This window comes from Onychomys torridus, chromosome 23, assembly GCF_903995425.1.
Source record: "Onychomys torridus chromosome 23, mOncTor1.1, whole genome shotgun sequence".
In the NCBI taxonomy this organism is placed as follows: Eukaryota; Metazoa; Chordata; class Mammalia; order Rodentia; family Cricetidae; genus Onychomys; species Onychomys torridus.
In genome coordinates this window covers 58,013,444-58,033,605 of record NC_050465.1, presented here as the reverse complement: position 1 = coordinate 58,033,605, position 20,162 = coordinate 58,013,444, and positions in this window count along the sequence as shown.

Here is a 20,162-nt window from a genome sequence, read left to right as displayed (position 1 = left end):
GGCAACCTTTCTCATTTCTGTGATGGACTCTGTCTCTCTCCAATCACGGGTTATCTGGTTGAAGAATAAGGCCTTAAAGAGCAAGGAGGTGCTTACTTTATGATTCTAACCAGAAATATAAGCTACTGTCTAGAATGCAATTGGCTGTCTCTAGGTCTTAGATACAGCTTTCCCTCATCTAAGCTCAGGACAAGTAGCTCAAACCATACCTCTCTTGTGTTCAGTGATATAGATGACGACGGGGGAAGCAGATGCTGGTGACAGCACTCGTGTGTGCTCCTCAGGGCTTCAAATCTTCACTGTCATCTGTCAGATGCTAGGGGCATGCCATGTCTCCCAGGGGTCCTGTTCTTTTGTCTAGGTCTCTCCGGCAGCCATGCACACACAGTGCCTCGGTTTGGAGACAACACAACCCCTGACTCTGTCCTGTGCAGAGACTCAAGAAAGTCACTCCTTGGTAAGAAGTGGTCACAGGAGAGGCATACCCAGGACCAGACCTATGAGATACACTTTTAGTGTCTGGGATGGAAGGAGAGGACAAAGAAGCAAGGCAGAGAGAGCTTGAAAGCCAGGATCCCCTGGCACACCTCTAGCCACCATTTTTTTTTTTAAGGACTATGCCTACAGTGTACATGAGACACTGCCCACCAGGAGAAACAATGAACATTTCCATCTTAGAGATGGAGAAACTGAGGTTTAGAAAAGCTGAGCCTAAGATCAGTTCAGTAGAGATGGAGCAGGGATTCTGCACATCCACCTTCCCCACTGTTTGCAGATGACTCTCCCTGGGGTGGATATTTTCTATTCTCTGTGTAGAATGAAGAACGTGCCTTCTTAAGAGTACTGAGTTTATGGAGAAGCTGAGGTAGAACTTTTGCTCTCTAGACTTTCCCAGAAAGCAGGGACAGTATGTTCTTCTGCTGCTCATCTATCTATCCCAGCATCCTCCAGGCGGGAAGCTGGCTGTGCCAGCACACCCATATTGTCACTTGTTCTGCCAGATGCCCTGCAGGGCTGGTGGTGTCTACGGAAGTTGAGGGAGCTGACACCTGGCAGAGGTTAGAGACTTGTTCAAGACCCCACAGCAGTTTTGTGACTAGCCTGGGATAAGAGCCCAGGTCTCTTGCCTTCTGGTTATGGTGTCCTATTCACCATGACAAGATACTGGGAACAGACCAGCCTTGGCTTGAACAGCAGGAGCCTTCCTAGCTAGAGAGGTCTCGGCTTTCTGGAACTTGGAGCTCCCTGGAGCTCGGCGTAAATCTGTGTGCAGGAACCCAGCTCCACCCTTTGCCAGGAACAGCCAGGGGCATCCACACCCAAGATTTCAGTCCCAATGCAGGTTTGGATGAGAGAGCTTATAGGATTTATCATGCACTTAAGGCTCAGTGTAGGGGACAGGGGCTTTCCCACTGAAACCACAGCATGGCCTGGGTCAAGGCTAAGAAAGCAGCTGGATAGCAAAGTATTGTACTGTGAGCCCAGATGCCCAGCAAGCCATGCTGCATCCTGCTGTCCCTAGGGCCAGCTGGAGACAGGGGGAGTTCATGGCAGGGAACCTTGGGGAGGGCTTAGTGACATTTGCATGGGGTTTCATATTTTGTGGTTTCTGCGAAAATGTTCTACTGAGTCCCATGGTGGGAAGGAGGCTCTTCTGGAGGGAGGGGCTTAGACACAGTAGCTTTGGAGATGCTTTTTTGAACTTAAATTATTTTTTCTTCTCTTACAGTTTTTCAGTTTAGGAACTGTTACATGCCTGTATTGAAAAAATTTCAACAAGTTACGTTGACAAGAAGACACCTTCTTAGTTCACGTCTCTCTTCCTCCTTGCCTTGTCTGTACTTTCCTTGTTTCTGCTTTTGTTTTGGTTTGGTTTTTATTTTCTTTAAAAAATTATTATTGTTGTGTGTGTGACTGTATGGTGTGTATGTGTGTGTGTGTGTGTGTGTGTGTGTGTGTGTGTGTGTGTGTCTGTCTGTCTGTCTGTCTGTCCCATGACATGAGTGCGGGGGTCAGGAAACAACTTTGTGGAGTCAGTTCTGTCCTTCCACTTTTACCTAGGTTCTGGGATCAGGCTTGCTCAGCAAGTGCGCTTCTTGATGAGCTTTCCTGCCAGCCCTTGCTTCTGGTTTGTCAACCCTACTGGCCAACTCTGTAGTTGTAAATTAGTCCTTGCATCAGAGGCCATGTCCGCTAACAGTGATGTCTAACCTTTTGACATTGTGATAGACTGTTGCCACCTAAAAAACATAGTTGAGCTATATTCATAGCTGTCTGGATGGATAGAGCCTTAGGGCTGCAGGTTGGCCATGCCTAGAGAGCTCAGGGTTATTAATGTATCTCAGATAGAACCTCAGTCTGCTGGTTCCAGTCAGTGCTATTAACTTAGGCAAACTACTCAATCCTTCTAAACCTCGATTTACCCCTCTGTAAAATAGGAATATTTATATTTAATGCCTTAAGAGTTATGGAGACCTAATGAGGACCTCTAAGTTTTTAGGAGAGTAGAGAGGGTCTTGGAACCTTCTGGAAGGAAGGATGCCATTTGGTAAGTGAAGATAATCCACGGTGTGTGAAGCAGATAAGAATTCTGAGCTTGACTTCAGTCACAGGATGACTGTGTTTCTCCACAATGATGCATACCACTGTGGTTTTGAAGATGTGGCTTTGGCACACAGTGCTCAGTGCCAGTCCTGACGTGTGAGCTAGGTGCGCACTGATGGTGGTAGAGAAGTGAGTGGGTAGGACAATGGAGGAATTTGAGAAGGTTCCTAGAATTGGGGATGCTGAGGTAATTCAGAGGGCTGTAGGCTGGTCTATGAAGAGGGCTGATCTGGAAAGAGCCCAGGAAGGAGGTGTGACATTGTCATTGTGCGAGTTAGAGCCAAGGCTTTATGGTCATTTCAAAGTAGTTCAAGAGGGTAAGGGACCTGAGAAGATGGAGGCTCGGAGACATCATCAAAAGTGTCTTCCGATTCAGCTACCAGAGGCCCTGCTAGAGATAACCCAGCAGTGTAGAGATAACCCAGCAGTGTAGAGATAACCCAGCAGTGTAGAGATAACCCAGCTGTGTAGAGATAACCCAGCAGTGTAGAGATAACCCAGCTGTGTAGAGATAACCCAGCAGTGTAGAGATAACCCAGCAGTGTAGAGATAACCCAGCAGTGTAGAGATAACCCAGCAGTGTAGAGATAACCCAGCAGTGTAGAGATAACCCAGCAGTGTAGAGATAACCCAGCTGTGTAGAGATAACCCAGCTGTGTAGAGGAGTACACAGGGTGGCAGAGTTCTACCAGCTTTTTAGAAATGAGAGCTCGTCCACCTCAGAGAGCATCTCCAAGTAGCTTGTTTGTTTAATTTTTTCCCACCACTTTGATGTTTCAGACAGCAGCCCTCAGACCAGCATACCAGACTCCGCTCAGCCTCCACAAACACTTAGGACCAGATGATCTGTGTCTCACGTCTATCCCCCCACTTCCAGACAGCCCCACTGTCCAGGCGGATGAGCCACCGGAAGTCCTGGATGGGAGCACATGGGATTTTCAGAGGGTGCACTATGGCTGTGGCAGGAGTGGGAGACCTCCTGTGACCAAATACAGGCAACCAGTGTTCCTGCTTCAGCAACATCTGGGGACCATGACCTCCCTGGCGCATCCTGGTGGAAAGCTGTTGGAGAAAAGAAACCAAATATCTGGTGTTTAGCACTTAGTGTCACTGAGTGTTTTTCTAAGGAGCTCACCCCAAGCTGTACAGGTCTGGGGCAGAGCTTTCCAGGGAGGAACAGACTGGGGTTATTCACGTTTTATTTGTCTAAAAGGGTTTGACTGCACAGTGCTTCTCAGAAATCCTGTAAATCTTGGGATATGCTCCCCTATGGAATCCTTGAACTGTGCTCAGAATTTGCAAGGGACCCTTCACATTGCTAGCTTACAGTCAGCCTTGTTTATCTGGCACAGTAGAAGGGAAGCCTGGACACCCCTGTTGTCCCCTGAGCAGCCTCTAGCAGGGACTACATGGAGGGTATGTATGGGGTTGGAATTAGAGAACAGGGAATCAAGTTCTGACTTTGCCTCAGGGATCCAAGCTTCAGCTCATTCAGCCTTGGGGTGGGAAAAATAATAAAACCTACCCAAGGAGTGTGTTGTGAGAATTTAAAGAGGGTGTGCATATGAAGGGCAAAAGAAAGAAAAGAACTGTAGAGAATGTTTCTAACACAGCTCCATTTTTCCACATGGGATTGGGAGGCCATTGTTTTGGGGGTTGGGAGCTCTGGTGTTTAACAGAGATGTTGGTCAGTGAGGAGGGTTGAGTCCTACATTGGGATAGTGAGGGAACAACCCAGTCTCATCCTCATGAGCATCTTTTGCAATTTCTGTGAAACACAACACTGTGGAAGTCAACCCGGTAGTTGGGAGCACTGGACCTTAATAATGGACTTTACAGGTCTACCCAGTAACACAGGTCCTTGTTTCACTGTGGATAGAATGAAAAGAGTTCTTGGTCCAAAGGCACAGGAAACTGATCCAAAGTTGGCTTCCAAAGCCTCCTCTCTTTCCCCTGGGAAAGTCTTGGTCTTTCCACATCACTTTCTGTTTTTGATCCAGTGGCTCTGTAATTGATCCCCATCTCTTTCCCACTACTTCCTCTCTTCAAAATGGATAATGATGAACTCTGATCTTAACTCATAAATGCAATCAAAGAGATGGGATTCTCATGATACTTTATCAAAGCAAATAAAACCAGTTATTAAATAAGCTTGGATATAACTAATTAAAATTAGTGAGAGTGTAGGGGGCAAGCACCCATGGCTTGGTGAGAGTGTAATTTGGTCTGACTAAGGGAAGGAAATTTTGCATTCCCAGAAGTCCTTTGGTACCTGCAGAAGATTCATTCTCAGATTCACACAGATACCAGAATCAATGAGTGCTCAAGCCCCTGATATAAGATGCCACCGTGTTTCTGTATAGCTTACTTATCTTCTCCTACATAGTTTGAATCATCTCTATACCACTTGTAAGCCTGATGCAATATGAGGGTTCTATGCACGGTTGGTACACGATCTTTCTTAAGCACTAGAGACAAGAAAAAAAAAAAGATGTGTCCATTGTAGGCATCACTGAAATTTCAACATGTAGTTGGTTGAATCCACAGGTATGAGCTCATGGATGTGGGTGGTGGACTATATGTCAAAACTAACAAATATTATATGGTAATTTTATATCTAGGAATACGACCTAAAGAAATGATTGAACAAATTCACATAGTTGTGAATGTACAACAGGGAGCTTTATCAGAGCACTGTTGATAATACTAAAAGTTGGAAACATGACAATATTTCATAATGATGTTTTTCTGAACAGCTGATAGACAATCCACATGGTGATATAATGCATAACCACTTAAAATAATCAGCTAGATTAGTTGATACTGATCCAATTGAGAACAAAAAGAATTCCAAAATAGATGATTCTGTTTTTATGATGTCTGGAGTTAATGAACAACTTATGAAGGAGAATCTTTGAAAATTTAATTTCATTTTGACATTTTACTACAGTAAGTAGATATTGCCTCTTTTATAACTTTATATACTTATCTTACAAGTGTTTTTTATTTGTGTGTGTGTGTGTGTGTGTGTGTGTGTGTGTGTGTGTGTGTGTAAGTATGTATATGTAATCCATGGTGTGCATGTGGAGGTCAGAGGACAATTTGCCTTGGGGATTAAATGTAAGCCTTCCAGTTTGGAGGCAGCATCTTTCTCTGCTGAGCCACCTCCCTGGCTCATGTGGATCTTGCATAGATTCAAGACTATTTTGAAAGTGATATGTTAACAGTACTCAGATATCTTGGTGTGCTCGCTCATATGTGGGATCTCAGCGCTCTGAGAAGCCAAGATAAGAGTATTGATTGCGTGAGTTTTAGGCCATTCGGGCTATAGTGAGTTCTCGACCAGCCTAGGGTACAGAATAAGAGTATGTCTGAAGATCCTAAGTGAGGTAAAATAAAAGAGCGCCCACATGACAATCCCACCGCTGTCTCATCCTCTCTGTCTCTGTCTTTAAACTGAACTTTCCCCTAGGATTCTATCAGTGTAAAGACAAAATAAATGATGGTTTTAAGCAATATAGTGAACTGTGAATAGTGGCAGCCATATTATTTTCTTCTGTTTTTGTTGATGATGTTTCTACTTATTTTGGGTTCAAGGAAAACTCAGGAGGGATTCTTAGCTCTGGTTTCAGTTTGTGTGGCTGTTCTTCCTAGCTGCAGTGTTGGGAGGGAGTGGACATTGAAATCCCATCAGGGAGGCAGCTGTATGCGTCTCATTTGTCTGGCTGGAAGAAATCACTCTTGGAAACCACCCCAGGGGCAGGAGCTCTCTTCCTGTCCCCTGGCTCTCCCCCAGCCCTGCCATCCCATCTGCATTTCCCTGGCTCCCTCTGAGCTCAATCCCTCCAGGGTTTTGGGAGTTGAGTTTGGGGGCACCTGTAGCTCTCTCTCCCAAAGGGGGTTTAACTTGTCAGTGAGAAATGAGTCAGCACTCACAGCCTGGAGCACTGAGAACCTTCTGTTCTGAGATCCAGAATCTTCTGGCTGGCCCAGAAAGACTTGTTCTGGCGGGTGAAAGCGTGGGGCCAAGGATGGGGCATTTTGGTTTGGGGCTTTGTTAGCCATGTTTACCAGAGCAGCTGGGTTACATTATTAAAAACAGGGAGATGCACTGGTGTGGAGTTTCTAGGCTGGAAGGTGGATAGAGTGGGTCCTCCAGTTCCCCTGGCCCTGAAGCATCATGTGGACCCACTGTCAGGGCACTCATTACAATTCTAGGCTTCCTTGGGGCTGAGGCCAAGAGTGGGATGGGACTATTTTTGTCTTTCCTTTGTGTGTGTTAACGGTGTGTGTGTGCGCACGCATGTGTGATGTGTGATGTGTGATGTGTGTGTGTGTGTGTGTGTGTGTGTGTGTGTGTGTGTGTGTGCATGCACATATGTACGTATGTATGAGAAGTTAAGGCAAAGAGTTTGAAGGCTTACAGTAGATGAACAGGATGGCACAAAATAAAGAAGGTGAGGTGAGAAGAACCAGACGGTGTCTCAGTCCTCTAGATTGCCAAAAAAGATTGACGAGGCCCTGGGGAAAGGCTACTGGGCAGGGGAAGTGTCTACCTTGGGATCTCCGTGTTGAAGAGACCAGAAAGACACAAGGAAGAAACCCTTGTTGTCTCTAAAAGTCATGAGGTTTGAGATCAGTATTTGGTAGAAATTTCAGTCTCACAATTTTGAAAAGCAAAGACGACCTTCTGGCAGGGTGGATTGGTTGTATCCCTGCAGAGAGGCAGAAGGATTAAGAAAACGAAAGGGCTGGAGACATGAGTGTTGATGGCAGTCCATTACCCTCATCTCTATTATGCCAGAATTTACCAACGTGTGAGTCAACTAGGGTGCTCCTGGTTGGATGTTGTTCTTTTGGAGGCTTGGAGCCTGGGGCATGGTCACCACAGACTTATTTGTGACTGTCAGCTGATCCTAGAGGGCGTTGAGTGCCACTGGTGTTGACAAGGATCAGGAGCCATAGAAGACTCACCCTGCTGGTGAGGTCTCTCAGAATCCAGGTCTAATGTGATGCAGGTACTGTCATGGATGTCCCAGGTCAAATGGTAGTGGGACAGGCATCCTGAGCAGACAGCTCTCAGACTTACACTCAGCTTTTCTTCCTTTAAGAGTGAGGATACCCATCCTTCCTGTTGATCCTGTGAGCGACCTCTTGCTCCTTTTTATTCCTGTTTTGAGCAAGAAATGACTAATAATGACCTTTTGATCACTTCTATTGTTTTATTGTTTGCCATCAAGAACCCTGATTGATACATCTCTAAAGATCTTAATATTTTCACTGTACAAAGTTGGATTTGCAACCAAAAGGTATACATTTAACCCTTCTCTTTCTCTTCATTCTAGAGAAGTTGTCACTGGAGGCTCCAATTCTTTTCTGTTCTCTCAACTATAAGTAGGCTCCATAAAAGCTCTGCGTTATGAGTGATGTCCTTCTCAGATAGTTTAAAAATGAAGTGGCTTCCCCCAAAGGCCCATGTGTCAAGAGGCTTGCTCCCTGAAGCAAACAGTATTCAGAGATGGGACTTTGGGAATGGATACTAGGGGCTGTGACTTCATGAATAGGCTTATTCACGGATGTATTTATGATTTGCTGGCATTGTTGAGAGGGGCTGGCGCATCAGGTGTTGCAGTTGTTGGAGGAGGTAGGTAACAGAGGGCTGTGCCTTTGAAGGATCTATCTTGTGTCTCTTTTCTCTACCTCCCTTCTGAGCCACCAGCATGTGAGCAATTTGTTCCTCCCTACCTCGCTAACCATAATGCTCTGCATCTCCACAGCCCAGAGACAAAGAAGCCAGAGGACCCGGGATTGAAACTCTGAAACTGTGAGTGGAAATAAATCTTTCTTTTTAATTGCTTCTCTCAGTTATCTTGTCATAGAAACAGACTATTGTGAATCGATTCTGGGAATTTTCTTGTGGTGATGAGAATGGGCTCCCCTTAGTTTGTCAGCACAACTGACTTCTCTCTAGATGGGAACAGAAACAGAATTTGGCCATGTCTGGGTCAGGATCCCAGACTGTGTGCAGAAGATGTGGATTCAGCTTTCCCTCATAGCTTTCCCCTCTTCAGGGAGAACACATGGCACCTGCCATAAAAGGCATGGCACCTTCAGCCTCTCAAACCTCTGATTAGTCTGCTCTCATCAGGTCTAGGAGGAAGAGACACGGAAGAGCGGTTGCCCGTGAGCTTTCTGAGTCTCAGTTATCTCAGCCATGGAGAAAGACATGTGTTTAAGCTCTGCCCTTTGTCCAGCAAGACTTGGACATGGTACCTGCTAAGTTAGAGGTCTGTAGACAGTCACACTTGACACAATCAAAGGGATACAGCTTCTCAGCATGCTCCCTAGCTCCTGGGGGTGGGGTGGGGGATGCCCTCACTAATGCTACTGAGCATAGTGTGGCTCTTACTCACTTCGCCTCCTTTCTTCAGTCTAGTCCTGCTATGTTCATAAAACCCACTTCCTACTCAGCTGTGCCCTTTGTCATGTTTCACACTGTGGCCCCAACACCTAGAACAATTCTCGGCAATTTCGTTATTGAAAAAGATTTTTTCCTTTCCTTTGTGTATGTTATGGCATGTGTGTGCATGTATGATGTGTGTGTGTGTGTGTGTGTGTGTGTGTGCGCATGTATGGATGTGTGACTGTGGTCATGCATATGAGGTTAGAGGACATCTTTAGGAGTTGATTCTCACCTCCCACCTTGCTAGAGGCAGAGCCTCCTGTTTCTGCCTGTGCACTGTGTGCTTTGGATTAGCTGCCCCATAAACTTCCATGTGATTCTCCCATGTCTGCCGCCATCCTGCCATAGGGGTGCCAGGAAGAGAGAAGCACACTGTCAGGTCTGGCTTTTGACTTGGGATCCAGGGGTCTGAACTCAGGTCATCAAAATTGCTTGGCAGGGGCTTACCCACTGAGCCCTCTCCCTGGTTCCTTTTCATTCTCCCCACCTCCTTGAGTTTCTAATGAACTTGGCCTAGGAGAAGAGGCATGTAGAGAACAACATGGAGACCGTATGGAAGCGTGGATGAGAAAGACCTCAGTTAACGGTCCAGATCTGCTTCTTACTCAATAGGACGTGGACAAAATAACTGTATGGTGGCAGCTTTTGTGACTGAGGGACAGTAGTGACTTAATCATCAGGTGACAGGCTTGAAAGGGATTGTTTGGTCACATGTCTAGGAGTGGTGAGGTGGTGTTCACCCTGGGTGTGCCTTGAGGGGAACGGCACTCTCATGGTCTCACTCTCTTCAGTCTATCTTTAGTTTATTTATGGTGGTCAGGTCTGAAGATGCATCCTCAATGTTCTAGAGGCACATCCATAAGTCTGAGTCTCATATCTGAGCCTATCCCAAGTGCCCTCCCACACAGTGCTACTGAATATTATCTTTATTCCACCTTGAGACTATCAGGGGATGCCAGACAACCAAGGTCTTTATAAAATGATCCTAGAACCATGAAACCAGAAACCAGGACACTCCCTGAAATCTTTCTAAATTTTGCCTAGCCTCTGTTTTGTTTTTTTTTTTCTTAAAAGGTTTTAAAATTTTTATTATATGTATGTGGACGTTTGCCGGTATATGTGTTTATGTGCCATCTGTATGCAGTACATGAGGAGGCCAGTAGAGGGTGTTAGATTCCCCTGGAACTGGAGGTAAACGCAATTACAACTGACCTACCATGTGGGTACCAGGAATTGAACCTGGGTCTTCTGTGTGAACAGCAAGTGCTCTTGACTACTGAGCCATTTCTCTAGTCCATCTCTGAATCCTCCTCTTCCCCTTCCTTTCTTTCACTCAAATTCTACCCGGGTCAGCTCCGATAATCTGAAGAAAGAATTCAGCTTGATTTCTGAAGTGGAAGCAGAGCTGGGCTGGAGAGTCAGGAAAAAGGGGGAACCTGCCTAGAGAGAAGGAACAACACGTACTTCTGGATGGCTTGCTGGCTGGGACAGTATCTAAGGCTGGGATCTGTGCAAGCCATGTCTCTTTCCAGATTCCCATACCAGGAACAAAGCGACCTGAGCCGTGTCTCTCAAGCCCTTCATGCAAGGGATTTCCATCAAGTTGGAAATATGAGAGCCTCTGCGGAGGCCAAGGCCTTCATGCTCAGCTCTGAGTTGTCGAGTCGCTGTTTCCAATATTTTCTGCAAGGGGATGGGCTCCCAGATTGACAGCCTTGGAAACTGAACTCTGTGTTTGTTCCACAAGCAGGTATCACCTGTGAGTTGCAAGCAGAGGTGGAACATGATGTTCAAGGCCAACTCTTTATTTTCCATGATTTGAGGTGGGTAGGGGAAGGTGAAGAAACATTCGGACAACCCGGAGAAGTGATATCTATAACCCAAAGTGAATAATAGTCATGGCAAATTAGCCACCCACATTGATGTTCTCTAAAGGAAGCTTTTCTAAGGTCAAGTAGATCAAAGGTAGTGTTGGAATGGTTTCTGTTCTAACTCGTCCATCACTCTGAGGCTGTCCTCCAAGGAGGAAGTTAATGAAAGTAGAGAACTTGTTTATACCCCATTCAGATCTTAAGGAACAAAGCAGGAGAGCCCTGCTGATGAGCTCAATAGTCTTCTTTCCAGTCACACATCAGGAAGTCTGCTGTGTGAAACTGGTGGTACAATTTCAATCCTTAAAGTTAGAAAAACAACAACAACAACAACAGTAACAGTAAAAGTACCTGAGGTTTATCCAGTGTCTAGAAGGGGCCAGAAGATCTTACATGTAGATTCCTTCAAATAGTCTTGGGAGGGAATACTGTTACCTTATTTTATAAACGAAGGGTCAGGACACTGAGTCAGGAGATGTTGCCACTTTCCTAAGTTTATTTGCCTTGAGCATGACAGGGCCAGGATCGAAGTTCTCGGGCAGGCTCTTGCTCTTATTCCTAACCTCATTTCCACTCACAGATCCCAGATATGTCCAGGCCACCAGACCGCCATCCACTGCTCACTCAGATCATGGCTTCTTCATAGCACCCATCTTAGTTGGGACTCACTGTCCCGGTCTACTACATTTCTGACTGAAGGAATTGACTTTGTCCCCCAAATCTAGGGGAGGGGAGGGTGACTGGTAAGAGGGATGAGGTGGGAGTAAGGGAAGCTGTTTGTGCCGGTTGAGAACCTTGTTTCTAGTCATTTCTCAAGGTGAGAGCATATTGACTTTGTCTTTTTCATGGTTTCATAGTTGGTGAAAGTCTGGTCTAAGAAAATGTCTGTAGAATTTAAGACCATAGGTATTAAAAGCTGCCAAAGGCCAAAAGATGCTGGAGAGATGGCTCAGCCCTCAGGAGCACTGGCTGCTCTTTCAGAGGTCCTGAGTTCAATTCCCAGCACCCACATGGTGGCTCACAACCATCTATAATAAGATCTAATGTCCTCTTCTGGTATGGATGTATACATGCAGACCACTCATACATAAAAAAATAAATAAGTAAAATAAAAAATAATAAATAAGTTATTATGTTACAGCAAAGATATAGTGACAGAGACCAGTTATATCCCCTTACTATTTCTGAGTTATGAGGAAAACTATCTCAGAACTTCACAGCTGTCTTAACACTGCTGTTGCTAATGTGCCCGAAGAATTTGGGAGAAAATCCCCCCTATCTTGGGCTCAAAATAAATGGGAGAAGTCAACAAAGAGATGGGGTTATGTAAAACCTTTGGTCAGAAAAGATATTTTGGACCCAGAGCTCAGTTCCAAATTTGGAATCTAGAGTCAGCTTCACCATGAGAGGACAGTCTCCTCAGAGCTAGCCCTGGATCACTCCCTCTGCATCACCCTGTCACAGCCTCCCCTACTTGGAGCCTAGTTTCTGCTCTATGTCTAGTATTATTTCTTAGTACTTGTCTGAGGTGACCAGTGACTCTATATTTGTTGTTTGAGACTGTAGGTCCAGGGACAATGAAGACGGAAATAGTGCTCCCCAAGGGTGCGTTGTACTACTTGATATTTTGGAGCTTTGCCTACAATTAAGCTTTTTCAGAGAATGCCCTTGTGATCAGGGTTCAAAGAGGCTAAGTGACTTGCTCAGGGTCATACAACTAGTAGAGTTGGAATCCAGATTCAGATCCCCTAGACTCTAGAACCCATGGCCAAGAGGACAAGGTAAATGGGCTTTCTAGTTGTGATGACCAGCACTACTTGCTTAATTATTCTTTTCTCTAGACCCTTCTGCAGGATTCCAAGGGCTGAGTATTACTATCCTCCTAAGGAAAAGCTAAACCAGAGAGTGGTGGAATGAAATAGTTACTGTCCTAAAGAGGTCAACAGGTGACTCTGAAGCAGGATGTGGGTGGTCCATCACTTTGCTACAGCTTTGAAAGAACTGCTAAGAGATCCCATTGATTGCATGAAAAATATAGACTTGGGCAAACACATCAGTCAAATTGATAAAGATGTCAGACACTGAGACCTACCCATCTCTGTCCTGAGCCAAGTGAACAGAAATGTGGGAGGGTGGGGTCAGGAATGCTAGACAGAATGACGCACATGTTCATAGCATCACAGAAACAAGAGCTTGAGGGAATCTAGAGGGACATATCTAGCCCTCTATCAACCTCTGAGTGGCAGCTGCATTGCCTCACTTAGACTTCCATGGAGTCAGGAAACTCACCATTTCCCGAGGTGACTATTACCGCTGTACGTTTCTGAATTCCTAGACATTAGCTCCATAGATGTTAGTGTCTTCAGCCTGAATGACTCTGAGTAAAAATAAGGCCATTGTGATAACTAGACACATTGGTTTGTCAAATGGCCCAGCTACTTTGGAACACTGGTTTGTCAAATGGCCCAGCTGCTTTGGAAAACAGTTTGACACTGTCACAGAAAGTTGGACAACTTGACCACACACTGGAAAATCCTTTTCTACTGGTTGTACAAGATCAACATATATCCACGCCGGCATTTGTATTCTTCTATCATCATCATCAAACCTGGAAGCAACCCAAATGCTCGTCAGGTAGTGAATGGATAAACTATGCTATATCTATATTGGAGGATTCTATTAAAGCAAGAAAAGACCACTGACATAGATATCATGGGTACATCTCAAAAGCATTGTCTAAGTGAAAAAAAGCTGATTCAGAAGGTCAAAGTACTGTATATGTTTTGATTTCATTTGTATGATATTCTGGAAGAGACAGCAAATAGGACAGATGGACAGACCAACCAACCCCTAGTTGGTGACTGCCAGGGGCTAAGGACAAAGAGAGGTCTTTTAACTAAAATGAGGTATGTAAGGATGTTTTGGTGGTGAGGGAAATATTGTACAAATTTGATTCACAATTCTATGCACTTATAAGAATGTTTTGCTGGGTGGTGGTGGTGTATGCCTTTAACCCCAGCACTTGGGAGGCAGAGGCAGAGGCAGGTGGATCTCTGTGAGTTTGAGGCCAGCCTGGTCTACAAAGCAAGTTCCAGGAAAGGTGCAAAGCTACACAGAGAAACCCTGTCTCAAAAAACCAAACCAAAACAAAATAAATTTTATTAACCTGTGTAACTAACAGTTGTAAACTGTACTGTATGCAATTATACTTGAATAAGTCTGACCTTTGAAAAGTATTTAAAAAGCATGCAAATGCAAAAGTTGACTATTTCATGGCCTGCATCTATGGCTGCACATTGTGGTCCTGATGGTGATAGTGGTAGTGAGAGGACTCTTCTCCCACCTCTGGAGAGTTGTGACTGTCTAGATCCATGCCACCATCCCAGAGCTTTAGCACTAACTGCTTCTGGGCCAGTCATCCTGATGTTTCATTGCTTCTGGCTCTGTCTCTGAGTTTTCACTTGGTCTGTACCATGTGCCCCATGGGTGCTTCCTGCTGCTCTGGTCTACTTGATGTTAATTCTTTCTCTCCCCAGGACATGAAGGCTTTTATGTTTGTAGTGGTCTATGTTCTTTTTGAATTATTTGACTTGTTAGATATCATGGTTCTTTTAATGTTGCCTCAGAGCCTTAGGATAGGATGTGAGCATCACTGGGTTGTATGGACTAGAGGAGAATCCAGGTTTTCCAGACTATCCATCCACTCCTTGTTGACTCCCAGGCCCTGTGGCTGTATTTAGCATTCCGTATTGTTCTGTTCCCATTCATGACATCTCCTGACAGCCCTTAAATTCACCCTGTGTCTAAACCCCATACATTTCAATTCTGTAAACTGATGTGAGAGATGGGGAAACTGTAATAATACTTAATTTCTGATATTCAGAATAATTTAATTCTAGCACTAGCTTCAAATCCCCTTTTATACCATCAAGATGTTTCTGTCTTCTAGAAACCATGATCTGTTGTTGCTATTGTTTACATCATAATGAACAGAGCCTTGTACCTCCCCTATGTGACAAGCCTGCAACTATCGGAGGATGATGATTACTCCTTTCTGGAATTTTCTATCCAGGCTGCCTTAAGCAAGAATTTTGTGTAATGTTGGGGAGTCTACATCTGGAGTCCTGAATTGAGATGCAGGAGAAAGAGAGGAAGAATTGATCTTAGAAGGTAGCAAGTAGACTCCTATGCTACACGGGAGGAAGACGTTGCCATCTTCTCTAGACCTGTCGTATCCCCAAACAACCCAGTATGACCATGTTTCTGTTGATTAAACCATCCTCTGTCATCAGGGACTTGGGAGTGACTTTCTTTGGGGAGTCACTGGCACTTTTGAAAAGAGCAGGTTGTTTCTGTTTTTCACCCCCAAAATGAAGTTCTCATCTCTAAGGAGCTGATACTCACTTCTAGAGGGAGGGAACATCCTGGTTTTAATGAGGAAACATCCCAGGCACAGGGAGTGAAAAGACCCAAAGACCAAAGCAGAAGAGCACAGTGTACCCATCTCTGCATGAAGTGCACATGAAAGCTGGCACTGTGTATGGTTCTGGTACTCAATCAAGGCTGAAGCATAACCCAAACATTGGCAAGCCTGTGGGGCGACTCCCAACTCCCTACACTTCTGGAATGGTCTTCCTGAACCCCACTAATGCATCTCATCCACTAGAATTCTCTCTACCTGTTACCATCCAGGCTGTTCTCTTCTCTCTTGTGCTTGTCAAGACCCATCTCATCTTTAGCACAGCTTGTCTTCTGAGGACAGACAGAGATTCCCCTTGCTTTCCATTCCAGAACTTTCTTTGTGGCGAGCACTGGATTTCTTTGAAAGAAATATTTTCAGTCACTTATGGGTGAAAGGTAGCACCCCAAGAAATGCTCAAGCAACAAAGAATGCCTCAGAATTGTGTTGTGTGGGACAAACAGGGAGGCCATGTTGCTCCTGAGAGGCAAGAATGTGGAGAGGGAGACTGAAACAGAGATTATGTGAACAATAAAGATCAAAACCCAAAGCCGGAAGGAGGTGAGGCACATCCAGTGTACAGAAAGACCTCGGATGTTGGTAAAAATCACCAAATAACTGGTGGTAAGGTCATAGGTGAAGGTGCCAGAGAAGAAGCTATGCTGTTCCTGCACTTGACTAGGAAAGGGGAGACATGGATGCAGAAATGAGCAGGTTTGAACCCAAGTTGTATATGTTTTTTGTCCATTTCTTCCCTTGTACTCAAACTCCTTCTTTTGGGGGCTTGGTTCACTTATCTTTATATTTCTAATTTTAAATACGTTTTCACTTAGTCAATTCTGTTCAAAGAAAGACCTGTTCACATAAATCTTGTGATTTTATGAGTAACACAACTGAGGATACACAGAACCGCAGACCAAGACCTAAGGTTGATGATTCATTCAAAGGAAAATGGAGAAAAATGTTTTCTTTTCCTTCTTACATATTTACCTTTCTTATTAGGACAATATATCCCACATGGAGTGATTCAACTCAGATTCACCTGCCCCATGGAATATGCTCTATTCTCCTAATTGAGCATCATGGTCCAAGATCTAGAATCATGGAAAATGAAAATTGAAAAGGGACATTGAACATCACTTACACAGATTCTGAACTCTGAACTTTTCTCATGTCGCCTGACATTTTTTATTTTGTTTCTTTGTTTGAAAAAAATGTCTCTGACTTTAAAATGAGGTCTCTTCACCTGTCATCATAGATATGTGTTCCACACAGGAATAAACTGAAATGAAAAGCATGAGACATTATTGGCATAACATCAGTGCTGGGGAGTGCTCTGCAAATGTTTTACAATAAATAAACCTTACTATTTCAAACCACAGTGCTTCCTGCTAAGTCAAAGGCTCTTTGGAATTAGGACAAAGTGGAGCAGGAGTTGGAGAAAGTCAAATATGAGTCTTTTTGGTGGGGTGGAAGGTGATGTAGAAGGGAAGGAAAGAGGAAAGACAGGAGGAGGTCACACAGCTTGAGCCAGGACAATACCTGAGGGTCAGAAAAGACATTGTCTGGGTCCTTACGATGGCATTCCCACCTCCTACAAACCTTGAGTGGAATTTTTGACTAAAGTGGTCAATTTCTATAAGAACTTGTAGAAATGCAGTTTAACCTTCAATAGGATATAGAGTTGTAGGGATCAGAGGAAGGCCCCAGTGCATGAAGTCATGAAGTCTGGAGTGAATGTGTGTTTTGATATGGGCATAGCCATGTTAAAGACTCCAAAGCCAAATGACATCAATGAGACATTGGCGAAGCCATTAACCTAGTTGAGACAGGCTTAAGAGGAATGACCATACTTTCCTCATGAGTCTGAGTGTAAGTCTGAGTCTTTATGAACAGTTGAGCAGGGTGTGCAAAGAACAGCAACTGTACCTTTCCCATGGTTTTTTCCAAGTGGAGACTGCTCACCTACAGACACAACCTCCACAGATGAGCTAGCACCTCCCTGTGTACTATATATAGGAAACGTGCCGAAATTCTGGGTTGTAGTATCAGAGCCCCATCTGATTCCAGCTTCATTGTACATGTGTCTGTGTGTCTGTCCTTTCTTTATTCCCTTGTTGCCCCTAGTCAGGGTTCTGGGACCCAAGTAGCACAGGTTATGGCATAGAATGGAGATTCGGAGTATCCTTCTGACCTTCCAAAAGAAGGGAGACCTTAGAAGAACAGACAAGATAGATGTTAATATCATGGAAAGTTCACACACACACACACACACACACACACACACACACACACACACACACCCCATCTCAATGTTTTAAAACAGGACAGAGAAAGAGAAAAATCAAACACAAACTGACAAATTTTAGCTTTCTATCAAGCACTAAGCATCAGCTGAGAGCCCTTACACTGTTGCACAATTTTTACCCTCCTCTGGTATAGATTTTGATGACATCATTATTGCACAAGAGACCTTGCTTGTAGCCAGCAGCTGGGGAATGAAATCTCTTCCCATGTATAGTTGGGGGGCTGGGAGAAAGAGATGGTCAGAAGAGAACGTTCCCAGCAGCTTCCACAGCAAAGCCTGATGAGTCAAGTCACATTCTCACCAGTAGACACTCAAGTAGAAACAGCATGTGGCATGTCTACAGATAGCTCAGAGCCGGGAGCACAGTGACATTCAGAACTGTGACACTCCCAAGGCCATGGGAAAGGATTAATGCTGTGGTGAGCTGTGTGGCAATCTTTACCCAGTGGCTTCATTTCAGGAAAGACCTCTTTGGACGATCCAATCTCTTGGATTTTCCTGGTGGTCAGATATGCTGTTTGCTGCGTTAGGAGAGTCTTGGGTACTCTTGCCCATGCTAGGTTTTCCTTTGGTGACTGTCTATCATCTTCACAGCTGTGTCTCCAGTCAGCCATGGTGTCCTTTTCCTATCCCACCTGGAGGTTGTTAGAAGTGCAGACTATCACCCCTTCCAGTGCACAATCACTGGTGCAATTGACAGAAGCTTCAGGGCTTGTTTACATGAAATCAGGGCATGGACAGAAGGAAATGGCAAGTTATTTGCTCACCGGCTTGTCCTCTCTCTATTTGTATGCATGTGTGTGCCCGTCAGTGCTCATATGTGTGTGTGTGTGTGTGTGTGTGTGTGTGTGTGTGTGTGTGTGTGTATACATATATATACATTTATATGTATAAGAGCCAGAGGAAAACCTCAAATGTCATTTCTCAGGTGCCAGTCACCTTTGTTGTTGTTGTTGCTTGAGACAAGGTCACTCACTGACCTGGAACTCATCAAGTAGCCTAGGCTGGCTAGCCAGTGAATGCCAGTGATCTCTGTATCTCTGCCTCCATAGTTATAGGATTGCAGTGTGTGCCAGCACACTTGGCTTTTTAAAACATGGGTTGTGGGGATCCAATTCAGATCCTCATGCTTGTGAGGCCAGTGCTTTACAAACTGAGCTGTTACCCATCCCTCCCTATCCTTCTTATGGAGAGGCTTCTGGGTTACCGTGTCACTTTCAGCTGTCTCATATGCCAAGGCAAAGGGAGATTTATGAAGAAGGTATTAATGGTGTCCCTGGGCAGAGCAGGTTTGATATTAATGTAGAGTCAAAGAGGTAACTCAGCAGAGTTCCTTGCCAGGGTATAAGCAATAGTCTTTGCATCATCAGAGATCAGGTGGCCTTCCTCTATTTTCTATCTGTCTATAGATAGGGTTGTCGCATTGTTATTCAGGAAATCTGTATGGCCTGCATTTTCAGCTACACGAGAGCCTGCTGTCCTTACAGCAGTTGCAAATGTCTACCTTCTGTGGAACACTTGACTCCATCCTCTCTCACAGCCACAGCAGCAGCAGCCTGCCTCCAGAGTCCGTAAGATCAGTTTCTGCTGTGGACATGCCTGAGCCTCGACAATTTATGAATGGGGATGAATCCAGCTGTCTCTTTAGTGCTAGTTGTCCCAGCAGCTTCCACATGTCATTGGCCAGCTCGCTGTACCACCACATAGAGGCACTCTACCATGGCTTCTGCCATCCCACTGGGCAACAGACTGCTTTGTCTGTGAGGAGACAAGCCCTAGAATGGGGATAGAGAAAATAGCATGGATCCCTGTGCTGTGGATTTTGGTAACTGCGCCGGGCACACTGGGGCTAAAGATCAATCAGCGACAGGAGCCCACAAAGCAGAAGCTAGAGAAGGTCATGGCATCTGTCCAAGAGAAGTTTTTGGGAAGTTGGCAGTGGAGAACCCAGCACATGCTTCTCTAGGCTGTTGAGTGGCTCTACTACATACAATGTGTGGAAAACCCAGGTAAATTGTATGGAAAGTGTAGGTACATTGTGTGGAAAGCCTGGGCACATCATGTGAAAGTTCTAGACATACTCTGGACCAGAGGCTGCTGTGGGCCCTTGCTGATAATGGTGCTGACGGTCCTAAGGTCATCACTATGGTAAAGCATTTATCACTGGGATCAGCTTCCATGTGGGAAGCTGAACATTTCTTTTTTTTTTTAAAGAAGCAAAAAGGATTTTATCCTGCCCCTCCACTCCCGACAATTTCATTTTCTACTTTTCATCCTATCAGCCAAAGTGACCCCTGAGAATTTCCAAGGGCAGTTTCTGTGCCCGTCAATGAATGCAGCTTTCTCAGGGATAGAAAGACATTTGTGTCCTGGTTTAAACTCAACATCCTTACACAGTGTCAATTGTAGCTGGAGAGTTTCTCTCTGGGTCCCACCAAGCCCCAGCAGTCCTGCAGC